This window comes from Salvelinus sp. IW2-2015, linkage group LG7 (genome assembly GCF_002910315.2).
Source record: "Salvelinus sp. IW2-2015 linkage group LG7, ASM291031v2, whole genome shotgun sequence".
Lineage (NCBI taxonomy): Eukaryota > Metazoa > Chordata > Actinopteri > Salmoniformes > Salmonidae > Salvelinus > Salvelinus sp. IW2-2015.
Genome location: NC_036847.1, coordinates 1,185,861 through 1,194,546, shown reverse-complemented (window position 1 = coordinate 1,194,546; position 8,686 = coordinate 1,185,861). Strand labels below are relative to the sequence as shown.

The 8,686-nt window shown below is 42.0% G+C and overlaps 1 pseudogene; it reads left to right on the top strand.

Annotated features, from left to right (window-relative positions):
- Nucleotides 1–2,119: 2,119 nt before the first annotated feature.
- LOC111966878 (WD repeat-containing protein 46-like) overlaps nucleotides 2,120–8,686 on the top strand; it is a 13,640-nt pseudogene continuing 7,073 nt past the window's right edge.

Sequence of the window (8,686 nt, the reverse complement as noted above, 5' to 3'; positions counted from 1 at the left end):
ACAACCCTCCAGGCGAGCTTCAATGCCATACAACTCTCCTTCTGTGGCCTCCAATTGCTCTTAAATGCAAGTAAAACTAAATGCATGCTCTTCAACCGATCGCTGCCTGCACCTGCCCGCCTGTCCAACATCACTACTCTGGACGTCTCTGACTTAGAATATGTGGACAACTACAAATACCTAGGTGTCTGGTTAGACTGTAAACTCTCCTTCCAGACTCACATCAAACATCTCCAATCCAAAATTAAATCTAGAATTGGCTTCCTATTCCGCAACAAAGCATCCTTCACTCATGCTGCCAAACATACCTTGTAAAACTGACCATCCTACCAATCTTCGACTTCAGTGATGTCATTTACAAAATAGCCTCCAAAACCCTACTCAATAAATTGGATGCAGTCTATCACAGTGCCATCCGTTTTGTCACCAAAGCCCTATATACTACCCACCACTGCGACCTGTACGCTCTCGTTGGTGGCCCTCGCTTCATACTCGTCGCCAAACCCACTGGCTCCAGGTCATCTACAAGACCCTGCTAGTAAAGTCCCCCCTTATCTCAGCTCGCTGGTCACCATAGCAGCACCTACCTGTAGCACGCGCTCCAGCAGGTATATCTCTCTGGTCTCCCCAAAACCAATTCTTCCTTTGGCCGCCTTCCTTCCAGTTCTCTGCTGCCAATGACTGGAACGAACTACAAAAATCTCTGAAACTGGAAACACTTATCTCCCTCACTAGCTTTAAGCACCAGCTGTCAGAGCAGCTCATAGATTACTGCACCTGTACATAGCCCATCTATAATTTAGCCCAAACAACTACCTCTTTACCTACTGTATTTATTTATTTATGTTGCACGGCGATCCAGACAGCTGGCCGGGTAGCTGGCTATCGGTAGCAAGATAGCATAGGATGGAGGTCTATTTTTAGTCACCTCGTGCGTTTCCGTCGGTAGACTAGTGGGGTTCCGTGTGGTAGAGGGGATCAATCCAATTGGCAAAATAGATATAGTGACCCAAGAAAAATTGTCCGATATACTTATTCAGATAGCAGCCGATAAGACAGCTAACGATTAGCGGGCCCCAGATGAGCGTTCAGGTAACGTCGCGACGGAGGTGCCAGTTGGATAACTCCCTCGGGCAGATAACGTCGGTAGTCAGTCGTGAAGGCCCGGTGGGGCTCCGCATTTGTAGTAAAAAAACGGGTCCGGATAGGTGATTGTAGCTTGCTAATTGCCTATAATTTCCACMKTTTGTCTATTCCATTTGCACAACAGTATGTGAAATTTATTGTCAATCAGTGTTGCTTCCTAAATGGACAGTTTGATTTCACAGAAGTCTGATTGACTTGGAGTTACATTGTGTTGTTTAAGTGTTCCCTTTATTTTTTTGAGCAGTGTATATACAGGACACGACAATACGAGGACAAAATGACGTCTGAACTGCTATGCCATCTTGGAAGCATTGCCATTTATGTGAGGAGTTTTTTGCTCTTTCTGTTATTTCCACCCACCAGCATCCACACTTCACTGTTTCCTTCACTTGTGGGAATGGTCTTTTACTCAAAATCAAATAAATGTTTATTGGTAACATACAGATATTTAGCTGTTATTGCGGGTGTAGAAAAATGCTTGTGTTCCTAGCTCCATCAGTAAAGTAGTATCTAACAATTCACAACAATACACACAAATTTCAAAGTAAAAGAATGGAATTAAGAAATATATAAATATTAGGATGAGCAATTTCAGAGTGGCATTGACTAGAATACACCATATGAAATCAATAAAACCGTATGTAAACATTTAAGGTGACCAGTGTTCCATGTGTATGTACATAGGGCAGCAGCCTCTAAGGTGCTGGGTTGAGTCCAGGTGGTAGCTACTGACAGTGACTAAGTTCAGCACAGGGTGCTCGGTGGAGACCGGCTAGTGATGGCCTTGAGATAGAAGCTGTTTTTCAGTCTCTTGGTCCCAGCTTTGATGCGCCTGTACTGACCACGCCTTCTAGATGATAGAGGGGTGAACAGGCCTTGGCTCGGGTGGTTGATGTCCTTGATGATCTTTTTGGCCTTCCTGTGACAACAGGTGCTGTACATGTCCTGGAGGGCAAGCAGTGTGCCAACGGGGATGCGTTGGGCAGACCGCACCACCCTCTGGAGAGCCCTGCGGTTGCGGATGGTGCAGTTGCCGTACCAGGCAGTGATACAGCCCAACAGGATGCTCTCAATGGTGCATCTAAAAGTTTGTGAGGAACTTATGAACCAAGCAGAATTTCTTCAGCCTCCTGAGGTTGATGAGGCGTCGTTGCGCCTTCACCACACAATCTGTGTGGGTGAAACATTTCAGATTGTCAATATTGTGTACGCCGAGGAACTTGAATCTTTTCACCTTCTTCACTGCGGTCCCTTTGATGTGGATGGGGGCGTACTCCCTCTGCTGTCTCCTGAAGTCCACGGTCCCTTTGTTTTGTTGATGTTGAGGGATAAGTTATTTTCCCATCAGGAAGTCCAGGACCCAGTTGCACAGGGCGGGGTTCAGGCCCAGGGCCCCGAGCTTAATGATGAGTTTGGAGGATACTATGGTGTTGAAGGCTGAGCTCTACTCAATGAAAAGTATTCTTACATACAGTTGAAGTCGGAAGTTTACATACACCTTAGCCAAATACATTTAAACTCAGTTTTAAACAATTCCTGACATTTAATCCCAGTAAAAATTCCCTGTCTTCGGTCAGTTAGGATCACAACTTTATTTTAAGAATGTGAAATGTCAGAATAATAGTAGAGAGAATTATATATTTCAGCTTTTATTTCTTTCATCACATTCCCAGTGTGTCAAAAGTTCACATACAATCAATTAGTATTTGGTAGCATTGGGTGAACTTTGGCCCATTTGGCCCATTCCTCCGAGCTGGTGTAACTGAGTCAGGTTTGTAGGCCTTGCTCGCACACTCTTTTTCAGTTCTGCCCACACATTTTCTATAGGATGGAGGTCAGAGCTTTGTGATGGCCACTCCAATACCTTGACTTTGTTGTCCTTAAGCCATTTTGCCACAACTTTGGAAGTATGCTTGGGGTCCTTGTCCATTTGGGAGACTCATTTGCGACCAAGCTTTAACTTCCTGACTGATGTCTTGAGATGTTGCTTCAATATATCCACATCATTTTCCTACCTCATGATATTTTGTGAAGTGCACCAGTCCCTCCTGCAGCAAAGCACCCCCACAACATGATGCTGCCACCCCCGTGCTTCACGGTTGGGATGGTGTTCTTCGGCTTGCAAGACTTCCCCTTTTTCCTTGAAACATAACGATGGTCATTATAGCCAAACAGTTCTATTTTTGTTTCATCAGACCAGAGGACATTTCTCCAAAAAGTACGATCTTTGTCCCCATGTGCAGTTGCAAACCGTAGTCTGGCTTTTTTATGGCAGTTTTGGCGCAGTGGCCACTTCCTTGCTGAGCGGCCTTTCAGGTTATGTCGATATAGGACTCATTTTACTGTGGATATAGATACTTTTGTGCCTGTTTCCTCCAGCATCTTCACAAGGACCTTTGCTGTTGTTATGGGATTGATTTGCACTTTTCGCACCAAAGTACGTTCATCTCTAGAAGACAGAACGCGTCTCCTTCCTGAGCGGTATAATGGTCCCATGGTGTTTATGCTTGCGTACTATTGTTTGTACAGATAAACGTGGTACCTTCAGGCATTTGGAAATTTATCCCAAGGATGAATCAGACTTGTGGAGGTCTACATTTTTTCCCCTGCGGTCTTGGCTGATTTCTTTAGATTTTCCCATGATGTCAAGCAAAGAGGCACTGAATTTGAAGGTAGGCCTTGAAATATGTCCACAGGTACACCTCCAATTGACTCAAATGATGTCAATTAGCCTATCATAAGCTTCTAAAGCCATGATATAATTTTCGGTAATTTTCCAAGCTGTTTAAAGGCACAGTCAACTTAGTGTATGTAAACTTCTTACCCACTGGAATTGTGATACAGTGAATTATAAGTGAAACAATCTGTAAATAATTGTTGGCAAATTAATTGTGTCATGCACAAAGTAGATATCCTAACCCACTTGCCAAAACTATATTTTGTCATCAAGAAATTTGTGGAGTGGTTGAAAAACGAGTTTTAATGACTCCAACCTAAGTGTATGTAAACTTCCGACTTCAACTGTACGTGTTCCTCTTGTCCAGATGGGATAGGGCATTGTGCAGTGAGATGGTGATTGCATCGTCTGTGGATCTATTGGGGCGGTAAGCAAATTGAAGTGGGTCTAGGATGGCAGGTAAGATGGAGGTGATATGATCCTTACTAGCCTCTCAAAGCACTTCATGACGACAGAAGTGAGTGCTACGCGGCGATAGTAATTTMGTTAATTTACCTTTGCTTTCTTGGTTACAGGAACAGTGGTGGACATCTTGAAGCGAGTGGGGAAAGCAGACTGGGATAGGGAGAGATTGAATATGTCCTTAACTTCTGCCAGCTGGTCTGTGTATGCTCTTGAGGACGTGAATTACATAAACACACAAACAGTTGGCTATTGGTTACTAACACAATGCAATGAAAGGTCCCTAGTGGACTAAACCTATATGACGGCTTGGTAGACAATGGAAAAGGGTCAGATAGAGAGCGGGAAAGACAGAATGGGACCCAATACACACAGTTGATAACTAGGCTCATTGAATTGCTAATACTTTTCACATGAACAGCCACTCATTTGAAAGGAATTTCAATGTATATATTTACGCTTGTATGTCTTGCCTCTCTGTTGAAATCGCTGGTCCGTCTGCTGGAGAGTCAGTCGACAGAAAGTCTCTGGTTTGTCCACCAGAGATCAAAGTATTTCGTAGTTGTAGCTCTGTTATAATGGGTATGTCAGACGTACCAATGGTCGTTCGATAGGGAAATGTTCTCCAGAAGGGATCTTTCAGAATACAATGTGGTTGTTTGATAGGGAAGTGTTCTCTAGAATGGATCTTTCACGAGTACCACCCGGTGGTTCTCGGTTGAGGTTACTAGAATAGATACTTTATAGGTATCTATAGTGGTGAAAGGAAATTGTTCTTCTCTCTCTTCTTCGGTCGAGTTTCATAGACTATTTTACATATACAGCTGCAGACTGTGAATGTGTAGTCTTTAGTTTTATAGATTTCTTAACCATTCGTGACTTCTGGTTCTGTCATGATCGTTGGAAGCATACTCGGACCAACGTGTAGTGTGATCTGGGTTCCACATCTTTATTTATTTAAAGTAAGTGAACCACATAACAAAACAATAAAGAATAACAAAACGTGACGACAATGGAGTGCTGACATACAACTACACATAAACAATATCCCACCAAACACAGGTGGAAAAATGCTACTTAAATATGATCCCCAATTAGAGACAACGATAGCCAGCTGCCTCTAATTGGGAATCGTGCCAAATCACCAACATAGAAAACAAAACTAGAACCCTGCATAGAAAATATAAACTAGACTAACCACCCAGTCACGCTCTGACCTACTCCACCATAGAAAATAAGGACTCTCTATGGTCAGGACGTGAAAGGTTCACACCGTCCGCATGCTTGGTCTATAGAGTAGTAGCCATTTCAACCTTGGGGATCCCTGTCCTGCGTTTTTTTTACTAAATGTAATTTTGTCACGAGTGCTTATTAAGCACTCGGGTAAAAAGGGGCGTTCCCTCTTTTGTCATAATGTCTGTGTTCACGTGGCATGGCCACTGACTTGGTTAACCTCTAACGAGCCTCTACCCCGGGTCCGGGATCACCCCCACCCCCCCACACACTGATTAGCATAGCTAGCATAGCTTCACAAGTAGATAGTAGCATCTAAATATCATTAAATCACAAGTCCAAGACACCAGATGAAAGATACAGATCTTGTGAATAAAGCCACCATTTCAGATTTTTAAAATGTTTTACAGGGAAGACAAAATATGTAAATCTATTAGCTAAACACGTTAGCAAAATACACCACTTTTCTAACTCATCAGTTTCTTACTCCATCAGGTGCTATCACCAATTCGGCTAAACTAAGATATTGATAGCCACTAACCAAGAAAAAAACTCTTCAGATGACAGTCTGATAACATATCATGGTATAGGATAGTTTTTGTTAGAAAAAAGTGCATATTTCAGGTAGAAATCACAGTTTACATTGCAGCTGCAATCTGAATAGCGTTGGAAGCACCGGAATAATTACAGAGACCGCGTCAATTACCAAAAGAATCATCCTAAAACACTTCAGAAAAATAGACAGCCTACAGCAATCGAAAGACACAGATCTTGTGAATCCAGAGATATTTCAGATTTTCTAAGTGTTTTACAGCGAAAACACAATATAGCATTATATGAGCGTACCACAATAGCCAGAATCACAACCGCATTTACCGCTGTAAATGTTAGCGATCGTAACAACCCAACAAAAGATATATAATTTGACTAACTTGATATACTTATCAGATGACAGACCTGTAACATCATATTACACAATGCATATAGCTTTTGTTCGAAAATGTGCATATTTAGCAGCATAAATCGTGGTTATACTATGTAATCACTACAAACATTGCATGTATTCTGGCCGGCGCCATTTTGGATTAGCGCCTATTCTTATAAAAATACTATTCATAAACTTGACTAAAAAATAGTTGGACAACAATCGAAAGATAAATTAGTTCTTAATGCAATCGCTATGTTAGATTTTTAAAATTAACGTTACTAAGACATATAGTGTGCGTTGCAGCAGACCAGTGCCTGAAAAGTGGCGCGCAAACACTATGAAATTTTTCCCACATAAATACGTAATAACATCATAAATAGTTCCTACTTTTGGACGAGCTTATCAGTATCTTGGGCAATGTGTCTTTTTTCAAAAGAATAGTTGCTTTGTTGTAAAACGTCCTCTTCACCTTTGGAACTAGCTGCTACCATTAGCTATGTCGCACACACATGTCCAAATCTCAAACTAGATACAAAGGAAATTCAGAAAAATAGCACTATACTCGCATAAACTGATATAAATCGGTTTCAAATAACATCGTTATGATGTTTCTAACACCTATATTTAATTAAATTACAGACGGATACATCTCTGGTCGATAACTGAGCGTTCAAATTTCATCCTGACTTCTTGCCAGGCGCCATGACGAACGAGACAAAGAAAGGTACTCTCGTTCCATCCGGCTTTATAACTCGACAGCTACGTAGACAGACCATTCCACTTCTCATTGGTTACTGACATCCAGGGGAAGGCGGGTGCAGTTCAATTCCAGCCATAGGATATACACAGGCTTTAAAACTGAACCCAGATCAGAGGATAATTCTCAGACCTTCGCAAGTCATGTCAGGATTTTTGCTGTAGAGGGAGTTCTGGGTCACCCACAGACATAATTCAAACGGTTTTAGAAACTAGACAGTGTTTTCTATCCAATATTAGTAAGGATATGCATATTGTACGATCAAGAATTGAGCAATAGGCCGTTTAATTTGGAGACCAAAAAATGCTAATGCGGAACAGCACCCCCTATAGTTGCAAGAAGTTAAGACTTCATATGAAAAACAATTCTCTCATTTGGAAGGCTAACATCACAATACACCTTCTCACAAATAGTTTCATATTTAATCATATCAGTTCCCCAACATTTGGATGTGATTCTGATCACTGAGAATTATACACATTCAGAGATACAGTTATGTTGTTCTACTGTCCTTAGTTACATTGCAAATTATTAACAAATTCAACAGGATTGTTATTTAACTACCCACGGACCCTTACAACTGGTTGGAATACAGATATATTGTTTCATCATTCAACCTTTTTATGCCAAGTCTCTCTGTGTTCCACAGTCACACATTCCACTCTCAATACTGCAGAGCCCAAAAGCAGAGTTTTCGTGACCGATCATTAAACTGGAGGGGGAGAGAGATGGGGCGCCTATAATCCTCACCCAACAGGGCAAGTCGTGATAAGACCTTAGCAAGGGAACTTTCTGTTTGAGTTTCTGCCTATATGAAGGGAGGTGCAGAATAGAGTCGTGATCTGATTTGCTTTAGAGAGTCGGGCCTTGTAGCCATCCCGGAAAGGAGAGTAACAGTGGTCCAGAGTTTTTTAAGCTTGAATACTACATGCAATGTGTTGACATAACTTTGGAAACGTTTTCCTCATATTTGCCTTGTTAAAGTCCCCGGATACAATAAATGTGGCCTAAGGAGGCCTCCCAGGTGGCGCAGTGGTCTAGGGCACTGCATCGCAGCGCTAGCTGTGCCACCAGAGACTCTGGGTTCGCTCCCAGGCTCTGTCGCAGCCGGCCGCGACCGGAAGGTCCGTTAGGTTAGGGAGGGTTTGGCCGGTAGGGATAAACCTTCTCCGCATTTGACAAGCAGAGAAGTAGAGGGAAGTTTTAATCCAATATATTTTTGTCAAACTCTTTGGTTTAGTGGGCAAAATGATAGTTTTGAATTTAATGAATCTGCTAACTTCTGACATTTTTTACCGAAGCCAGAAAAACAGGCGTATTCAGTATGGAACTTACGTTACAGCAGTTTTATTAATTGCACTACCATGTGTTTTTTAAACTTTCACAAACAACTGCCGTTTTGACCCCTTTCCCAACATTTTACAGAAAACAATGTTTTCTATATAAAATCTAACCCTACTCTTCTGCTTTTCAAGCAACAAGT